Source organism: Corvus moneduloides, chromosome 13 (genome assembly GCF_009650955.1).
Source record: "Corvus moneduloides isolate bCorMon1 chromosome 13, bCorMon1.pri, whole genome shotgun sequence".
NCBI lineage: Eukaryota > Metazoa > Chordata > Aves > Passeriformes > Corvidae > Corvus > Corvus moneduloides.
In genome coordinates this window covers 15788720-15809862 of record NC_045488.1, presented here as the reverse complement: position 1 = coordinate 15809862, position 21143 = coordinate 15788720, and the positions used below count along the sequence as shown (strand labels likewise).

The 21143-nt window shown below is 38.1% G+C and overlaps 2 long non-coding RNA genes across 8 annotated transcripts in view; one reads left to right on the top strand and one right to left on the bottom strand.

The window, feature by feature from the left end:
* LOC116450565 overlaps positions 1-21143 on the bottom strand; it is a 75023-nt gene that overhangs the window by 31418 nt on the left and 22462 nt on the right. The gene's annotated exons all lie outside the window — the stretch shown is intronic.
* LOC116450564 overlaps positions 1-21143 on the top strand; it is a 96321-nt gene that overhangs the window by 61788 nt on the left and 13390 nt on the right. Inside the window, exon 1 of one of the 3 annotated variants that reach the window (XR_004242831.1) lies at positions 20053-20685. The exons of 1 other annotated variant lie outside the window; for it this stretch is intronic. This is a non-coding gene — a long non-coding RNA (uncharacterized LOC116450564). Of the gene's footprint in view, positions 1-20052; positions 20686-21143 lie in introns of those variants that run through there. One more of the 3 variants, XR_004242829.1, reaches the window with a different exon arrangement.

Here is a 21143-nt window from a genome sequence, read left to right as displayed (position 1 = left end):
GGGTAATGATGCTGCACTAAGAAGTCTGTCCTCACTGCTCTGGAAAATTCATTGTATATAAACATAGGGGATCATTTAGGGGAGAGCAGGAAAGGTGTCACAGGGGAAGAAAGAGAGGAAACTCATCTGGGCAACTACAGCTCCGCAAGAGTTGCTTAAAGAGAAAAACCTGGCAGCTGAATGTCTGTGCTGGGAAAAGGTGGTTGTGACATCTCTTGGCAATCAGGCAACACTGACAAATCAAATGTTCATGTTTGTCAGGATGCCAAACTGTACGAAAGAATCTTAGTGAGGAAGCCTTGGCAGAAGACTCTTTTCCTTGATGAGTCTGTCCAGCAGCATATTCCACTTTTACACAATGAACTGTTGCGTAAGAGTCATTCTGAGAAACACACTCCCTCAGACACTTGCTTTTGGTCTCATTTGATCTTGTCTAACCTGAAGATTTCTACTTCAAGTTCTTGGGCCTCTAGGTTTGAAGTGGAGATATTTTTATAAGAGTGGTTGAAAACCCAACTGTGAGAATCATCAAAAAGCAGTTTCTGTAGCTTAACATAATTATTTGGATTTTTTTTTTTAAGTGAGTAATTATGTGATATCTATCGATATCTTGGCAGAATAGTAACTAAAAGATGTATCCATATCTGGGTGGTATCTCAAAGGAATTTATTCTGTGGTAAAACAGATATCTAACACCTGAGTTTCTCTTACTTATTAAATAGATAATGGGGAATTCGGCCACTGATATCAGTGTAGGCAAGGTTTTGCCCACAATAATTTTGTCTGGAGAAGCCAGACTCTGGCTCTAATGGTGTGAGAGATTTGCTGTGCTCTCTTTATCTGCTCAGGCAGACTGACTGCTGGGGCAAGACAAGAACTACTTGCATACATCCACTGATAATGTTAGCTAAATAAAGGCTTCTGTCAGCAGCTTATAAGGGGCAGTTTGTAACTTTTCACTGACTAAATAATAGTTCATACCTTTCAATACAAGGCAGGAATAAACCTAAACATTCATAACCTTCTACATTATTTATTTGCAGCATTTCCTCCAACACTTGGAAAAGCTCCCCAAGAAAAAAAATGCAGAAAGCTGACAAGTACATGCAGAGAGAACTGTATTAGCCTAAGGTTTACTGGAGCATTTTTGCATTTTGGTGGCTATGTGGTAGAAGCTGTGAGGCCCTTCTGACTTTTGAGTTTATACTTAAAGGGATGTTTAAATGTCATCACCCAGTCTCTGCATTATCCAGACCTGCTGTACTGGGGACCATTCAGATGTTCATTTCGTATGCCTGCACTTTCTATGAAGGCACTCAGTGTAACACAATAAAACAGTGGTGTAAAATACATTTAGTATGAGCCTTTCTGCAGAGATCTCCAGGCTGCCTTTATGGCTGACATATACTCCTTTGCAGAGGAATTCTGCAACTATTTCTAGGATTCAAAGGGATTTCTGCTTTGCTGGCTCAATGTGCTATGCAGCACTACTTGCATCAGGCTCTGTGCAGCAGTTTTGGGGGACACTGGCTGGTCAGGGCTGCTTCCTGCCAGAGGATAAAATGCTGAGAGCCTGGTCAGCACGTAACAGTAGCTGAAATCCTGCCAACATAATTTGGAGGTTAAGGGGGTAGTCAGTGCACCTGCAATTAGTGTATCCATCCATAATTGAGGCCATTTCATCAGTATTCCTAGGGGAATCAGTATTCGCTGTGGGAGAAGTCCAGTAACTGCCTCCTTTATGCCTCTAGAGCAAAATGCATTTTGGGCAGGGAGAAGACATTTCCTCTGCTCAGACGTAAAGAAAAAGGAACTTACCTCACCAATTTATAATTCAAATTATTGGAATAAGTTCCTAGTGTACCATTCATTTTTTGCTAGATGAAGATGTCCCATATAGATTTAACTCTGGGCTTTTGCTCTAGCTCAGCAAGTACACTAACACAAAGGGTATTCCTTGCAAATAAACACTGGACAGATACAAAGAAACACTGAGCAAAACCTAAGCCATGCAATGAGCTTCAGAAAGATCAGATCCACAGATGTGCTGACTGAAGTTTAAGAGACAACTTAACAGATGTACAAAGCTGTAGATCAGAGGGGATATAAAACAGTTAAACTTGCTTAAAGGCACAATGTGTCACAATCTAACGATTCCATGCATCCTCAGCCTGACAGAAGAGGGAACATACGCTCAGCTCGGTGCTCTGGCTGTAGGCATGCCAAGAAGATTATAAAAATGCCATGCTGTGATATGTTGCCCTCCTGCCTGAAAGGCTACCATTAAGCTGCTTATTTACTGCACCTATTCAGGCAGCAGTGCGGTTCAGAGTGGTACCTGTCTTCTTGTTGGATAAATTAGTTGTGGATATCACAGGATTGTTGCTGCCCATTGTTCAGTCTGGTGAAGGTGGGAAGAGATGAAAGGCACAGATCTGACCTTCTAATGTTTTGTGTAAAATAAGAGATGCTTTTTCTTCATAGTGAGTGTCATAGTTGATCTTAGTAGGACTGACTGTGTTAGCAAGTCTGGAGTTAAATTAAAAAGGCTAACATACTAATGAAGGCAGTATTTTTTTCTCAATCATATAAACACATATATATAAAGAAAATATATATATGGGAGAAGATATGGACGTGTGGAGGAAAGTGCATGTCATTAGAGCTTTGTGCTCTCTGTAAATCAGCACTGTTTGAAATGAAATCATCAAGAGAACACACAGGAAAACTTAGACACCCCCTCAATGCAAAATATTTTTTGTTGTTGTTGGCTGAGGTTTTTTTAATATATATAAACTGTTGTGCCCTCATATTTTTATGGTATATGGAGCTGTGAACTTTAAATTAGTGATAACAGAAATTGACAAGTACAGCATTAAAAACTAAACCATGCAGCCCTACAGGCTTAATTATGAAGTGAGAAGGAAGATAGACAGAGAAAATCCTGTTTCAAAATTTTACCTCACATAATATAAATAAAAGATTATGTCTTCCACTGGTAGCCTAAGATCAAAAGGATAATATAAAATGACTAGCCTGTATTTATTTTGCCTTTATTATGTGTATAGATAAACTATACATTTCTCATTTCCTTGTGTCTTTTAGCTATACACAGTTAGAGACACTTAGATATAGATTTAATTGTGGATAAATAGCTATAAATTAATATATGTAATTATTTTTAATTTTTCATTCAGTCATTAGAAAGACGTTTTCATTGTCAAAACTTAAAAATAGAATATTTTTGGAATAGTGTTCTAGCTGATAATATGGCAAATTGAATATAAATTAAGCAAATAAAAAAATATTGATTGGAATTTATAAGGATGGTTTAGATAATAACTAACTGAGACAAGTTATGACAGTATTTATTGTATAGATAATGTAAATTATCATAATGTAAACAGATATATTCACCAGTCGGGTACCGTGTGTGCTGAACTGATAATTTTCACTGCTGTTCTTAAAACACCCTGCTTGTTAAGTTTCAATAAGGCACTGGAGAAGGTTTTCTTCTTCCTGATGAGCCATTACTAACTCAAAACATTTTACATGGCTTTGGTATAGCAGGTTAGAGGCAAAAAGAAAAAAAAAAAAAAAAGGAGGAAAGAATCTCAAAGAAGCAGGTGCAATGTTCTCCTTCCTTCCTTGAGCTACTTATTTGATCATTTTTGGATGCCAGTATAAAAACTGCTGGAATAGCAATTAATGTGCAGCCAGTAAGCTTTTGGCACATTCAGTGTCAATGTATTGTGATGCAAAATCAGGCTCAAAGGAAGAGTGAAGAAATACTAACACCTTGTTCTAAGGGTTTCCTAAAAGGGCACATCAGTATTTTTCTGGTTCTAGAGTGTATGGGCCCTCAGTGATGGGACTATCAGGAGTGTCAGGCTCTGATATGCAGGTTTGTTCTAACAAAGTGACTTCCTGTTTCCATATTTGTTTGCCCATGATTTAGAACCATTTCATACAAAGACTTAGTTTGTGAAAGTAGCCCTGTTAACAGATGCTGGCTGAAGCTGAGCTTTTCTGATGCTGCCTTACAGCACTGGGTCCTCTTAGAGTGGTATTTTAACTGACAATTATTGTATTTGATTATGATCAATCAGGACGAAAATTGACTTGACTCCTAAAAGTCTAAATCTCTTTATATCATTATTAACCTGGCATTTTCTTCCTTGTGTCTCCGCCTCAGTGAGCCTCCACCACACACATTCGTTGAATAAAGATGGCCCTTTGCAGAAATTAAAGGAAAATGTCATACTGTGAACGGTCCTAGATTAATTTTAATGTAGAAGATATGGGATTTAAAAAATACTGTTTTAACTTGTCATTTTTCAGTATGTTTGGAGTTGATAATATTTCAAAAACTTTTATAAAGAAGACGATGACGTATGCAGTTACGGTAACTCTCATGGAAGGACCTAAATCCACTGCAGTTGCAATTAATGGTAATCACTGGCAAATCTGTCTTAAATGTCTAATTAATCCTAAGCATGTAAGTAGTGTGACTGTTGTAAGTGGAACTGCTCAGACATTCATGTACTGACAAGCACAAAATTAGTCAGGCACTTGGCTCCTCCAGCAGGTCTGGATGGAAATGCAAAACTCTTGTGCTAAATCGCCGTGGGCTCAACAGAATGGTGCAGTTTAATTATCTCCAGCCAGGGTTAAAGAGGGATGGAAGCATCCTTTTGTGCCAGAGAAATTCACCCAGATGTCATTTGTAAGGGCAGCAAGGACCAGCTCCAGGGAGCGAGCACAGGTGAGGTTTTGCTGTGTGGCTGTTACTTGTGAAGGGAAACTACTTTAGGATATTAATGCAAGCCCAGTAATCAGCCTGGGATGAGCTTGAGATGGTTCATTCAAATTTAGAGATGTCTTTCTGTTTGAAAGTGTTGAGGGGAAAATTAACTAGGTCATGTAAATGAGAATAGGGATCATTTGGGGAGACTTCAAGTACTGCAGTACTAATAGGCAATATTTAAGCAGACTCTTCATTTTTCATATGTACCAATCACCTGAAATATCAACTGGCTGCACATCCCTAAAACAAAAGGATGTTGGAAGGGGGAAAGGTGGGAAAAATCCTACAGCTGTGTAAACTAGAACAAATTTAGAACTGTGAAAAATTCAGGATAATGGGTGAGTAGAAGGATGAAGAAGTATGGTTGTGAGTTTTGCAGCACTGAGTATCAAAGTGCTTTATCCCACACCTGCTAAAACTGCAAGGTCCCAGACAGATGCCAACACTCTTCAGTCACTGTAACTGACTGACAAAAAGGCTTCCAGGAAGACGAATATAATCATTACGATCTTGGGGGGTGGGAGTAGGGTGGAATGTTCATCAGAATTAAAGACTGATTAAGAAAATTGGAATTTGGTGTGGATTTGGTATGTGACAACCCTACAGAAATTTGTTCCCAGTTCTAACAGCACTTACATGGCTAAGTAAAACATAGATTTATTTTTTGGTCACGGTGTTGGACAGTTAAGCTTTGAGAACACTTTTGTGTTAATTATATACTGTAATAGTCTTTGTTTTCTATATAAATCTATTCCATATAATTTATGATGTAAAAATATAAGTGCATGGTAATCTTCAGTTAAATCAGTGGTTACTGCTTCAAAAAACATCTAATTCTGGTCAAACAGTCAGTAGTTCTGGCCAAGGACTGAACCACCATGATGTGATGTACACTTGCAAAATAAACAAAAATTGCTGTGATACTGAGCTGAAGAATATCTACAAATTTAGTTTTCTTTGAAGGGAAGCTCCATGAAGCTTTGCTGTACAGAACACCCTTCTCCAAAATATAGTGATTCAGTGATAAAATGTATATACCGCATTTTTTTACTTTATGTCTTTCATAAGTGTATTTTCAGACAATGAGTTTGTGTAACCTCCACAAAAGACATTCAGGATATTTAGATTTTATAGAATCCTGAAGTTAAATGCAGATGTTTTAGATAGTTTTATTTTGTCCTACTTTGTGTTAACCATGATTTGGTATTTAGTCCTGGGCCATAAGGATTCTTTGATTGTTTGGAACTTTGAAAAAGGAAATATTTTTCTTCAGAAATTTTGCAAAGCTTGCCAGGTTTTATGGTTCCTCTCAAAATGTCCAACAGATGACAAATAGTTCCTGGGAGTGCTTTGGTAACCAGTATCTTGTGCATAACCAACATCTTGTGCATTTCAGTCCAAATCCAGAAAAGTGTGTACAGTATAAGGAAAACACCTGGCTTTCACAGTCCTTCTGGCACCCGAACAATGACCCAAACCAGTTTTATCTTTAAGTCACTTTTTTCATCCAGTCTGTGCAAATCTGGTGTTCTGAGGTGCCTTGAGAGCTTTGGCTTTCTGACAGAACAGCTCTGGGCTGGCTGTTCCTGAGCTGCAGCACAAGGTTTACGTGCCCAGAAAGAAAAATGGAGACATGAGGTCAGCTTGGCTCCAGCCCGGTGATGCTTTGTCAATATTGGCAATCGTGTTACTATAAGAAACAAGGACATCATGTAGCTGTTAGGAGCTAGAAAATAGATTGTTTACTATGTTCCATGCCATCAATCAGTTTTGTGAGAAAACCTGAGCCCTTGCTGACTGGCATAATTTCTTTTAAAAGCCCCCAGTGTCTCTGTTACTTAATATTTATTGAGATTCAATTAACAGCAAATTAAAACTACATTTTTTATGTAAAAGAATTTAGAATATTAAAACACTTTTGTAAATAAAATTATTTTAATTCTAATCACAGCAATGAAATGGACATGATGTTTTAAAAATGACTGCGTAGTTGGTGCAGGAAAGCCACACCAATCAATGTGTGTAGATTTGCTCATTTACTTCAAACTGGAGATTAGTAACATAATTAGAGATTACCTCTTCAGCAAGGTATTTGTTAGTAAAATAATGCGAAAGGCCAAATTTAAGGGATATAGGTTAGTTTCCTTGAAATATTCCTCTTTGTGTTTGCAGTGTATCCGCAGACTAAATGTATTTTGTATTTTATGTCACTCAGTATCCTCAATATTAGACCAAGTCTTCTACATTCCTAATGTTTGTTTTGCTATGCAAATTCAAACTTTGGAAAGCTGTTGCCTTCCAAGTCCTCTGTATATAATCAGAGGGACATAAGCAGGCCCACTCTGCAATAAGGCTCCCTTCTGGTCAGCTGCGTAACATAAATATTGAAGCCAAAATATTTAAATTTCATCCTAGAAAGAAAACTCCTTAGGACCTACAAAATGCCATTTAAAAGCTCACTGTGTTGAATGAGCTTAGTTAAGTGACATCCTCCATTTCGACAACAGAAGAACTGCGTGCTGTATCAAACGTTTGCATTGAAAACCAGAATATTTTAAGATGGGACAAAGGATCAACTTGACACATCGCAGTAAGAAGGAAAAATGAGATATAGAGTAGAGAGGAATAAGTGAGAAGCTGGTCCTTCCTTCCTGCCAACCTCCTGCAATCACTCATGTTACTGTTTTGAAGCCTAAGAGGTTTGATACTGGCTGTGGTTTAATTCAAACTCTAGTGAAGTTTATCAAGTGCCTCACCTAGAAAATGAAACCAACAAAAAAAAGTGGGAAAAAAAAGGATGAAAACTGGTCAGATTTAGAAGAAAATTTGTAATGGATCACTAAATGAAAACAAGACTAGGAGCTGAATACTGTGCCCTCAATGAAGTCAGGATATTTTATCCCTAAGTTGCTCAGTTCTCTGCACTTTCACACTCCTTCTGAAGAGATACAAGCACAGGTACCCACGGCAGCTTTACAAATGTCTCCAAAAATTAAGTATGACCTTCTCGTGCCAAGGTAAGTACATTGTGTGACTTCATGGTGCCATTTGGTATCCTGTGTGTTGGACTGGTGCCATTACATACACATGTTAGGCAAGTTAGTGTATCAGAAGCAAGCAAAGCTCCCCAAGTTAGAGCTATAGATTGCGGTCTTCCTCTTAATTTTAATTCTCATGTGGCAAATCATGACCTCTTCTTCAAAGTCTGCCCAGCCTAATCCATTACTGGGATCAGATACCATACAGGCATGCAGGTATTTTTTCAGGTGGGTGCATAGGCATAACTGCTTGCTGTTAGTTCGGTGTCTGTTCAGAAGTGTTCTTCAAACCACTTGACCTGGAAGGGGACATGAAAATTGCCTTCTCAGGGGAGAGTCAAATGTTCCCATGGTCTAAAGCTGTCCACACTTCTCTAAACACATCCCTAATTGGTATTCAACCTTAAAAAATGTCTTTCATTAAAAATATAATTTGACAAAGCAATTGACTTGCATTTGATTAAGTCAGAATCTGTTGGATTAACATGATTAATACATAAAATTATAATCAAACAGTGCAGTACAAAAGGTGAATTAAGTCATGGGTCATAATAAAATACTAAATTTAAGAAAGATTGATATAGTAGGAATATTCATTTCACAGTAGGTATTACGCTGTTCCCTTACAGACAGTGATGTAATTCAGAAGGATTTTGGTAGTCAGAATCAGGGCTGCTTCAAAGGCCTTTGAATTTGGTGAGAGTTATGCCAGAGATCTGTTTACAATACTTCACACCCACAGTGTAAATATTCACTGCTCCCATACTGATAGCAAAATGTGCTGTTACTATTAGAAGAATTAGTTCTGAACTGCAGAGGGGCAAAAACAGCTTAATGATCTTAGAACCAAAAAACCACTTATCCAAAGAATTGCTGTCTTGTAAGACTCCCTGTTACACAGCACTGGAATACAATGTAGCATTTCACTGTACATATCTACTAGGACGATAACTTAAAATTTGTTATGAATTTTGACCCACCAATACATAGGACACTGCACTGACTGAAAAAAGCTTATTCAGAATAAAAATTCTAGTATTAAAACTACAGTTTTTCTTTTAAGTGAACAAGTGACAACATAGCAACAGACAACAACCACATCTTAAGGTAATTGTAAAGCTGCAGGTAAACCATTAAAGCTCATGGTCCCCACCTGGACAAACTGCCGGCATTAATGTGTCTATCTGGCTTGTACTTAGAAACAGCTTTCCCTGTGGCTGATAGAGCCAATGCCAGCCAGCTGCAGGATGGATCCGCTGCTGGCCAGGGCTGAGCCCATCATCAACGTGGATGGGATATTCTTTGTTCCAGAAGCAGGGGAAAACCTGCACAACAGCCATTGCAGCTGGGGAGAGGAGTAAGAATATTTGAGAGAAACTCTGCTGACACCAATGAATTAATTAAATTTTGTCCAGCAACTAGAGTACTCCTTTTCTGAAGCTACATATTTTCCTTCTTTGCCCACCATGGCGTGTAATTTTAGTGGTCCCCTTTTAGGTGTGCCAAGCTAACAGAATGGGCTACGTGTGGTGTATAAAAGTAATCATGGCATGAAATGCCCACTGGATGGGGGATATGGGCAGCTAGCTGCCTCCGATATTGGAATCTGACCTAAAGAGAATGTTTTCTGTCAATCTCCTGTATTTCAAAAGGATAGAGCCAGTGGAAAAAACTAAACCTACAGTTACCTAACCTTCCTAGATTGACAGCTTGTCAGTAGTTAGATCAGATTAGCTAGTAATCGGATCAGCACTTGGTCTGCTACTGAAGTTAGTGTGTGCATGGGATCTGCTAAGTTCTTTGAAACAAAAAATTTACCAAATTGAAGATACTGGTAAAACATAAGCAAGAAATTCCCACTATGGGATGACAGACTATTGACTGTTACAAATTTAACTTAACTCATTTTCATTGAGGTATCTGTAAGATAAGGAGCAATAGGTGAATTACAGACTTTATTATAAGCATCTGAGTTCAGGAAGCCATAAAATCTTTAAGGTATCTTCAGCATTCTCTCAAGATTCACTAAAACAGACTCTAAATCTGGTAAATATATTGAGCATCTCAACAAGTTCAAAGTACCCAGGGAGTTATGAGATCTCTTTGCCTATGGAACCCATCCAGAGAGTGACTTTGTTTTAAAATCATGATTGTTTTAGTCTAGTCAAGTGAGGGATGATGATGCCAAAGCAATGTGGAAAAGCTGTCATTGCAAGTAGCTTTCCACTGGTTGGCTCACAGTATCCCAAATACAGAGATAAATTAGAATGTTTGTCACCTAAAGGAGAATTTCTTGTAGTCTAAGTTCACATGCTCTAATAAAAAGGAGTGCAAAAAGATTGCCAGATATTTTCCTGACTGTTCCAGCAGATGCCAAATGATTCAGTAGTGAAACACAGCTGTATTTAATATCCTCTAAATTATTCCACAAGGTAAAAGAGTGCTATTGTACCAGTGACACCACACACCAGAAAACCTGTAGTAGGTTGGAAGTGCTCAGTATACCTCCACAGAGGCTCCCTGCTCAGATGGAACAGCTCCTGCTGCAATTGTGCCTTTTTTTGCCTCTCTTTCTTTTAGTTACAGAGTCAACTCAAGTGCTGTTCTGAGAAGAAATGGGCTTGCTTATTTTCTTAATTGAGGATTATGTAATTGCAGCCATTTAGTGGTTGCTGCCTCTGATAGACTGTATTTCTAAAATCAGGAAATTGAAGTTACAGAATTGGCACAAACAATGCTCCATTCCTCCACAATAGCTTCTGCTGATGCAAGAGCCTACTTGCAGCACACTGAAATTTAGAATTTAAAAGATCCACCAAAAGTAGAATAGTTACTATTGTTTGGTCATTCTTGTTCAGCATTAGACAGCATGGCTCAGCCACATGCGTATTTGCCTATTAAAAGACAAAAAAAATCTCATTTCACTTCCAAATTTACTTGAAATCTCTTGAACAGTTGGTACATGATATTGGTGTTCCAGTCCCAAAGGTAATAAATTTTGTGGTCCTTATGACATGTTTGTGAATAGCTTTAGCATTGGAGATGGAAGGGCTAAGATGGACTCTTGTCTCTATACTAGGATGGTTGGTTAATGAAAATGAAGAAATCAATAAAACTCAGCAGATGTATTTTTCAGTCATTTCACTATTGTTTTCTGGATACCCTGAATTTCAGAATGTGTTACCTCTGTGAGCCAGACCTCACTCATTAAGCATAGTACTGGCCAAGGTAAACTCCAAAGTAAAATAAAAATTAAGTTAAAAAAATAAAATTAAATTAAAAGCTACACTTTTGTATAATGCAAATGGAAGAAAACAAAAGAAAAAAGGAAGACTATGCTGTTTCCAATGTCATTAAACTTAGGCAGGACACTTTACATAACTTTAAACTGTTGATTTGAAACCACTTGATTTGTTTACTGCAGAAACCGTATTTTGTTATGGGTGAACTTAGCAATGACCAACTAGGGATCACTGTATATTGATTTTTTTGTTTTATTCAAGAATAAATTTAGATGGATGGAAGAATTTGGAACACTGTTGTTCCATCTTTATCCCTAATTGAGATACTACCATGGATTGTAAGGCTCTGGAGTATAATGATTTGTCAGCAGAGGACACAGAGTGGACCAATTTAATAGTTGCTAGAGGGGTTAGGATTCCTACAGCCTTTGATGAAATCTTTTTTAGGTCAGTAACATTTAGAGATATAAAAAAAAAAAAAAAAAAGAAGTAATTGGAGAGAAACCAGATGGTTTGTGGCTAATTTGAAAAAGTACAGATTATTGTTGTGCAGCATCTTATTCATTAAATGAAAAGGCCTTAAGATTTTATAAGGGATAGATTAATATTGATATCATGTTATGATTCACAGTTTAGTGTGCAAATATCAGCCCTCCCTTATTTTTTTCTGCCCATGCTCAATGCTATCACTGAAACCCCTGTATGAGGAATTAACATGGTGAGTCAGTAGAATGACAGCCTTACACGTACATTTTTCAGGTATGCTTTCCTACTATGGAAGAAACATTTGCACACTGTAAAACACGAATTCAAATATAACAAAAGCAGCCAAATGTATGCTTATAATGGAGATAACATGGGTGAGCAAAGTGTCACAAGTATAAGCTGGTCTCTGTATTCCCTACCATTTTTTCAGAGCATCTTGCTTTGGCATTTGCACAGGCTCCTATTCATTGCAATTACATATATTAAATATATGTTAATTTTTAAGTTCTTTACCATTCCATTCTGAAACAATATAGACACACCAGCTAAGAATCGAGATGTGTTTATTTTAGGATGATAAAGATAAAAATGTTTATCCATCTCTAAACTGGCTAAATATTATCTTACTCAGATTTACTACAATAGTGCTCAGGGACTCTGAATGAAATTGCTGAGCAGTTCATAGGTACTGCAAGCGGCAATTTTTGCCTCAACACAGTTTGTAGTATAAATAAGCAAGACAGACAAAAGATGAGGAGTGTACACACAGCCTGGGAAGTGACTTTTTTAGAGAGGCTTTAGAAGAGAAAGGTGGAATGCTTAAGAACACAATGTCTGCCTGATTGAGCTGAGAGATGCTGATTGTACACATGACAGGGCCGCATGTCCCAGCAGGTACGCAAATCAAGTATTTTTAATTGAGGAACATGTGTCATATAATATATATTTAATACATTAATATTAATAAATTTTATATTTGTGTGTTGATATATATCTGTGTCTAATTTTTGTTGTATTTTCAAGATGTAATTACAAATTGTTCCCAGTATATTGCATTTTGGTAGAGGGGATTTTTTGGCTCCCATTAGCTTACTTAGTGTTCTTAAGGTCTTAACCTTCTGTTGTGGGATGAAGAGATTTAAACTTCACAGCCTCTTGCTGTCACTTGCTGGCATAATTGAGAATATTGTCTGAGATTTTTGGAGAATCCTTTCCATTTGGCAGAGATGTTTGGACATGCTTGTTAGGAACTGAACATTACAAAATAGATGGTCAGCTCTGGAGGGGATCCTTCAACGAGGGAATAGCTGCAAGAGAACAGTGCCAAACAAGCAACATTTTGCTGAGAGGTTTTCAGAATAACATTCTTGACTCAGAGCCCATTATCTAACAGATGTGTATTGATTTAATAAGCCTCCCTACTGTTTCACTGTAAGCACTTAGTTCTCTCATCTTCAGTGGAGAACGTGGAACAGGAATCTATTAATAAAAAGTCTCTTATTCCAGCAAAACATGTTGGTGCCCATATTTGTCAAGGACAGTTAAGTATTTCAAAGCTAATTAAAACTTCATTTTCATTGGGATGCTGTGGGCAAGTCCCTCAGCTGGATATAGTACCTAATATATATACACTGGTATGCTTTTGCTTGACCGAAGAATAACATTGTAAACAATTTAATCTACTCTACTTTTTTCCTGGTATACCTCAAAATGATCTTACAAAATACAATTTTCTGTGGCTACAGAAGTAAGGACTTGACAACTTGCCACTGTCAAGCTGTTACTTCATTCCTATTTCTTTTTCTCGACAAATTTTAATATTTTTTTCTGGATGATTTTTTATTGAGCAAGAGTAAATAATCAGGAAATACTAAAATAGGTGTGATTTGGTACAAAATCTGTTGAAAGAATGCACAAGCGTGGGAGGAAATAGGGAGGGACAGCTCTACTGCAGCTGCAGAGTTCAGTCAGGTTTAGCAATGATTTTGGTTTGTGTGGCAAGGCTTTGATAGAGGGAGGCTCCAGGAGTGGCTTCTGTGAGAAGCTGCCAGAAGCTTCCCCCGTGGCTGATAGAGCCAATGCCAGCCAGCTGCAGGATGGATCCGCTGCTGGCCAGGGCTGAGCCCATCATCAACAGTGGATGGGATAGTATTTGTTCCAGAAGTGAGAACAGCCATTGCAGCTGGGGAGAGGAGTAAGAATATTTGAGAGAAACTCTGCTGACACCAAGTTCAGTGGAGAAGAAGAGGGAGGAGGTGCTCCAGCCACCAGAGATTTTCCTGCAGCCAATGGAAGCCCATGGAGGGAGACCATGTCAGAGCAGGAGGATGCCTGAAGGAGGCCACGACCCCATGGGAAGTCAGGGCCTACGGAGAGAGGAGCCCACACTGGAGCAGGTTTGGTGGCAGAACTTGGGACCCTGTGGGGACCCACACTGGAGCAGGATGTGAAGAACTGCAGCCTTGGGATTGGACTCATGTTTGAGAAGTTTGTGGTGGACTCTGTCCTAGGGGAGGGGCCCCGTGCTGGAGCAGGGGAGAAGAGTGTGAGAAGTGCCCCCCGCGAGGAGAAGGAGGAGCAGAGACAGTTGTTTCTGTCTCCTCGGCCTCTTGAGGAGTACTCTTAATGCTTGCCCATGCTCATCCCAAAGCAACAAGTCACTTTTGAAATCTTGGCCATCAAACTTTATATTCTTTCTTACAGATTCCTCGGTGAAAGACACTGGATTTGCATATCAGTATTTCATTTTTCTGTAGGGCATATGATGCAAGACCAACACAGGAAGTATTCTATACAACACAGCTTTCTGAAGGTAATAAAAGCTTGTGTGAGTAGTTCAGCAGCTGTTTTGAACACAGGATCTCTTCTTTCATAATCTATTACTACTTTCTGCAAAGTTTCAAGTAATTTGCTTCTCTGAATCAGGCAAAAAGCTTTTAACTGGAAAATTGATCTCCTCATAAAGTACGTATGTTCTAATGCTGTAATTACCTGAGGCCTGATCTTCCAACCCTTGATAGCATAAGTAATCTGTACTCATCTGTCTAATCTTTGTGATTGAATATAGGGAGAGTCAAGTGATTCCAGAATATCTACTAGGTCTCTACACAATTTTCCTAAATCACACTTTGTTTTCACATAGATAAGTGATCTAAGTGAAGGGTTAACAATGTTCTGTCTCTCTTAATTTGAGATTTGGAAGACAATTATAATTCAGAATGTTTCTTCTAGTTGAGACTCCTTAGGAAAGACACATACATAGCCTAGAGCTACAAGTCCAACTTTGCTTTTAAATGCAAATATTTTAACAAGTATAACACACAGAAGCATGAACTATCAATTATTACTACTAGGCATATGTAAAACATCTTGTTTATCACAAAGAGACCAAATTAGGCTAAAAATAAAATAGAAATTTGTAATTGAAATGTTGCCTGTTCTCCTTTAAAACTCCCCATTTTTTTTATCAGAAGCAGCCTTCAGGTTGTCTTGATGCATCTAAATAGATCTTTCAATAAGAAAAGATGGGAACTGCCAGTGTTGGCAGACTGTGGCATTTGTCATGCAATGAGACTTCCTGGGAATGATGTCAGAACAGTGCATTATTTACAGCACCAGCCTGTCAGATAAGAGTAGAGACTTTGTTTCCCCTTACTTTCATTTTCTAAAGGTCTTACTGGTACATACAGAATGACAGGAGGAAGTTTCAAGTCAGGCAGAGGGAATTTCCCAGTTGACCTATCAACACAGGAACGCAGACAAAAGTCCATGGAAATTTTAAAAGTGTTAACTTCAGTAGATATTTTGAATCCAAATTTAACAGCATTCAACTGAAGATGAAACAAGTACAAGTTTCAACAAATGTTGGACTTATTTTTCAGTATAGTATTGTCTTAGCCTAAGTCAAGTCAAACTCTACTGTTTATCTCCATTCCCCAGAATACTTTGTTCTGAGACAGTAATACCTTGGGAGTTTGGTTGGTTTGGTTGATTTGTTTGTTTGTTTTTCTAGGCTACTACTACTTATCTTTTAGAGCTATGGCTGGATTGAGTCCTCAAGGTTGTTTAGTTGCATCATTTTGCAGACATGACAGCTGTTTTACCAATACTTTCCCTTTCTCAGGGGTAGTTGGTACGTTTTGAGCAGAAAATAATCGTCTTAGTCATCCTCAGTGCATCTTCAGGATCTCCACTTGCACAGCCACACTCACAGGAGTCCCACAACAGTTGGATGTGTGCATGGCTCAGTCCTGTGACTCCTGTGCTCAGGGCCTGATGAGTTATCCCTGGAAAGTTCTGTGAAGTCAGTGTTGCATTGCAACAGCCTGCTATTTCCCCTGTCCCCATGTCTGTGGAGCTCCTCTGGAACTGGAACTCCCTAATCCCTGATGGTTTTTGGACTGTTCTGTTTTGTCCTCTTCAGATTTTGGTACAAATTTTTGTATAGAGTGATTTCAGAGCTCCCTGCCGCTACTGGGGTTCTGTATATCACACCAGGCCCCCTGATTTGCTTGAGGTATTTATAGAGGTTATTTCTATTAAATCAGATACAGTTTCACCTTGGAATTTACAGTGGTCATAATTGAATCTATTTAATGTTGACAAGATTGATATTGTTGTTTAATACCTATTTTACAAAACAATATGTCTAAGTACTATTATTTAAAGATGTAATGTCTACATTGTTTCACAGTCTCCTCTCTGTCTTCTTACTGATGGCTTCTATGCTTTTTTAAGTTCTGAGGGTTTAGGTGTCAGTACATGAACTTTTTTTTCCACTCTAGGCTTGTTGGAATGAAAGGAAGCCTACACAAGGCTGTCTCAAAAAGTTAGAATTTTTTTTTAGTGTAGGTCCACCCATCATCAGCTGGTTCTAATTTCTCTAACAGTATGCAATTAAGGAGACTTGACTCAGCTGCAGAGACTTTCACTTCAATTCATTAAGTGGATAACAGCCCCAGTAATATTTACCTCTGTCAAAATAATAGGTCCTCTACTAGGTGGTGTTGTATATTTCTGGTGGTTTTATACATATACACAGGTATTTCTGTATTTATCAGACACGGTGTATATGTATATATGGCATTAGATTTTGCATTTTAGTGAAGTCCAACAGTAGAAGTCAGACCATACCCTTTGTGTCACTCAGACTTCAAAAGGACATAAAATAGCCCTCACATCTCCATATCACTACCCAAAGTCTCTTCCTTTTTGTTTGGTTTCTTGCACCAGAGAGGAAGGAGTGTACCTGAGGTAGTCAGTTGTTTCTTGTCACTGTATTGTTTGATGTGTGATGAGCTTGATTATCAGATCTCAGTGTGCAACCAAGTACGGCTTCACTTGCTACAAAAAGTGCTTATCTACAAGGAGACAAATATGCCCTCTACTGACTTCATCTGTGGCTAGAGTTTAAAAGCTGCTGTCAGAGAGTACACAATGAGCCTGTTTGCAAATAAAGCAAATTAAAATAAACATCTTTTATCATAAGAAAGCAATTAGTGTTGATTCGCAGCTTCACTTGGTTTTTCTTTCCTGACCTTGACTATGTTGTGATGGTTTTGTGCTTCCTCGGACAGTTTCTACTTGCATCTGCATCGATTAAACCTTGATCTCATTTATTATCTCAGGAAATGGTCTCAAGGTCACAGGGCTGGAAATTTAATTATGGTGGCAGTATATTAAGTGGCACATTTAAAGATGCTGAATCGTAGTAATTAATTTTTTGGATGGTGGTCTCTAGGGAACAGGTTTTCTCCACACTGGGTGTTTAGACATCCATCATGGCCATTCAGCTTGGCAGCTGTCTTTTAGCTTTAAACTGCATCATTATTCATCTTTTATGACTGACTTTAAAAACACTAGACAACTATATCCTTTTTTATTGTAATATATGTCAGATGCTTGTATTAAGCTATACTTCACCTTTGCTATAAAACATTAACAGAGGCTGCTAGCAGCTACCTAGGCTGGCCTCTAAATTGAGACAACAATTACCCTTCGCTGACATCTAGTGTCAAGACATGAGATATAGCTGGAGTGCCAAATCCATTGGCCTGGAAATCCTGCACTTCCCCACTGATTCGGGCTCACCCAAGAAGCTGCAGCACTGGACATAATTAGTGGACACGAGGGATTAACTTGGCACACAATGTTGACTTTGTAGCAGCACTAGGTTATTGGATGAAATGCAGCACTGTCAAGGTCTTAAAAAGCTTGTAATGTTTAATGAAGGAATGGTCATTAAACTCGCGGGATCAAATATTAGGCAAGATGGAACTGGGAGGTATTTAATAAAGAGGCCTGAAAATATGAACTAAATCACATATATTCATTTAAACTGCTGGCTAAAGCCCAGCATATTTCAAAATAGTTCACTGCTGGTTTAAGCCAGATGGCATGAACTGGGAAGGAGAAGAATAAGCAGGTTTTAGCTTTCTGCATAACTTTACAGAATTCTTTTCTACTGTAGATTTATTTTTCTTAAATGAAACACTTTAAAGTTCACACATTCTGTTGGGACTGCAAAAAAATGTTCTCTAAGGGAGTGTGAGGGTGTTAGAGTTCTCAAAGTGAACAAAATCCACACATTTTTAAGTGAAGTCTTTCATACCTTTTGTCAAGCTGAATCTTCCAGGATCGATACCAAAATATTAAAACAGTGGATCTTAAAAATATTGTTACAAGAGGTGGTCCTCATACCTGTATATTAATAACACTATTTTTTACAGGCTGAGGTGATGCTGATCTCTAAAACTGGCTGGGACAGTCAGAGAATGGAATTAAATTCTAGTTACAGAATATTGGGTGTAGCATTCCTCCTGCACCTTGTCACATCTTGAATCTCTCTAGACATAGTTCTTCAGCAGTAAAAGCCTTTGTGCTTGCAGTATTTCACCTTCTCTTTAAATTCCTGTCCTGGACCCATCTAGTTCTTTGTGCTATTTGGCCTTTCTGGAACAGTAATGTATCTTCTTCTGTAGAGATCAGCTAGATCTTCCTTTTGTACTGTGTTTGGTGATTGGAATTATGTGATTGTGGTTGAAATGTTTCAATGCAGTGGGGCGGAGGAAGACTCATCTTCCCAGGTGTATGTGTCATTTGAGAGCACCTTTGTTCCCTGGGCTCACTCCAGCAGTTCCATATGCTCAGCCTGGGGCTCTTGTGAATTCAGAGGGTTTGTAGGCAGTGTTTATAAATGCTGAGCATGTCCTTCCTCCACCCGTGGTCTGTGTTCCCACAGTCTGAGAAGGAAACAGCAAGATTATAGGGAGAGAAGGGGATGATGTATCTCTGAAGTGAGATATACAAAGACACACAGTGTTTCTCAGCTTTACTTGGGGTTGACCACAGAGGGACTGCAAAAGGCATCTCCCAGCAGTGTCACACAGTGTAGATGTTCTCAAGGCTGGAGAGTGAGCACAGCAGATAACTTGGATCAGATCGATTGAGTTGCAGACAAGACTGCTTAGAAATGGAAATGAGTGGTACCACAGTGGCTTCTTACAGAGCTGCAGATGGAGCTTTGGAGCTGTCTACATCTCATCTAATTGAAGAGTTCCAGTGAGGTGGGGAGATGGCCTACAACTAGTCAAGAGTCAATTTAAACACGAAATGTTTGCAAGTATAATGTTCAGTCTGGTTTCCATCTACATGTGGTTGAAAACTCCTTGGTAATTTTCTTATAAAAACAGCCTATAAGCTTGTAAATTAGCTCTCTCCTACTTTTAAATATTGCAACAGAACATAAAAATGGGAATAAGGTATCCTGATCGCTCCTGCGGATCATCATGGTTATGTTCCAAGTGCCCTTGTCTGTTCTAAATTATTAAAACTGGATAAATTGCATGTATGTATGGTTGCACATCTAGCCAGGCAAAGCACAGCAAATCAGGGCTAGCTATGGCTGCAAAACCAGGATAGTTAAAACAGCTTTTTTTCCCCCGCATGGGTTTCTGAAGAAGCCCCTTTGTTCAGAATCCACTGGATTTTGTGAAGAAACAAACAAATCACAATATAAGAAATATGGTGGAATTGCAGTATTTGATGAATATTGGTGGATACTGATACCTGGAGCATAGTAAGTACCAAAAAAATTCAAGAGGATATATGGATATTCTTTTTCTCAAGTTTTCTATCTTCTTATAATCCATTTTAACAAAGACCAGATAGACATTTGGGTTGTAACTCTCTACGCTGTTGACCCAATCAAAAATGGTTTGAATATATCCACACGTAAATATTTCCATCCATGTGTACATACGTGAGTATTCACCATGGAGTGAATACCAGCTCTTTAGAAAGTCTGAATCTTGGAGCACGTAGAAAAGATAAAATCAGTATAGTTGAGATACCAATGTTGGAAGAGTGATAGGTGCATAATAAATAATCCATAGGTTAAGATAAATTTATGCAAGTGATTAGATGAGTAGCTTTGCACAACAAATGGAGAAACAGAAGAAAATTATTAATGATAACTTCAGAAGAGGCTCATGATACCAAATCACATATTCATCATGACCTGCTTCTTTTGCTGCAGTCATGATATACATTTTATTCAGATTACCTTACTGTTGGATTAAGTCACCAGCTTTTTTACTGAAATCAGGATAGCCAATGTTCCCATAATTAATTTGGAATTTATGAATAGCAAAAATCAGTCTGTTTTGTGGGTTTTATGTCAACAAGCTCAACAAAATCACTTATTTCTCCTGTCTTGAGACCTTTTTGTCTAAAATGCTACAGCAGAAGAGCAGCAGTGATAGAAAATAGTTGCACTTTACCTTTTTAACAGACTTGTATATGTTTGGTAAATTAGAACTTCTCCTACTGAAAGGCTGGATTTATAACCAGTCACGCGAGGTTTGGATCCAAGCTGTTGTACATCGTCAGAGCTTTCAAATGATGTATCAGGGTTTTTCCTCTCCTTTTAAACCATCTCTTACATTAAAACACCATGTCATTGTTGTAATGACTTCTTGTAAATGTCTTGTTGGAGTAAAAATTTTCTTAAAACATTATTTAAAGCCATTACTCAGTATACTTGCTTTACTTTTATAGTAGCTCTGGATGCCACAGTTTTAGCCCATGTCAGAGAAAGTTCCTTCCAGATGAGGTAGGCAATAATTGGATTTCTATGTATACGAACTATCTTTCAAAACTGTTTCGGTGCATACTCACATGACTGATATCCTCATAACCATCCACCCTGAACTACATTCAACTTTCCTAAATGAGATTTTATTGGAACTGATTATGATTAGATAAATGGGTGACTTCACTAATGTATAATACACTTTTCAATTATAGAGTATGTATGATAATTTACATTTCTTGTTTGATAGTATGATATTTATGTGACATATTCTGGATGAGATCTGCTGCTGTTTACATAATGGCCTTACTTTTCTTTTAAATTAAATCTGCTTTCAACTTCTTTCAATATATTTAATTTTTTAGGATAAACAAAGACATTACAAATCCACCTTAATTTACCCTTCAGTGGAATGAAATCTCTTGGTGGATAAATTCTGGTCCCCAAATTTGTTGCCTAAGGAGACAAATTCTATCATC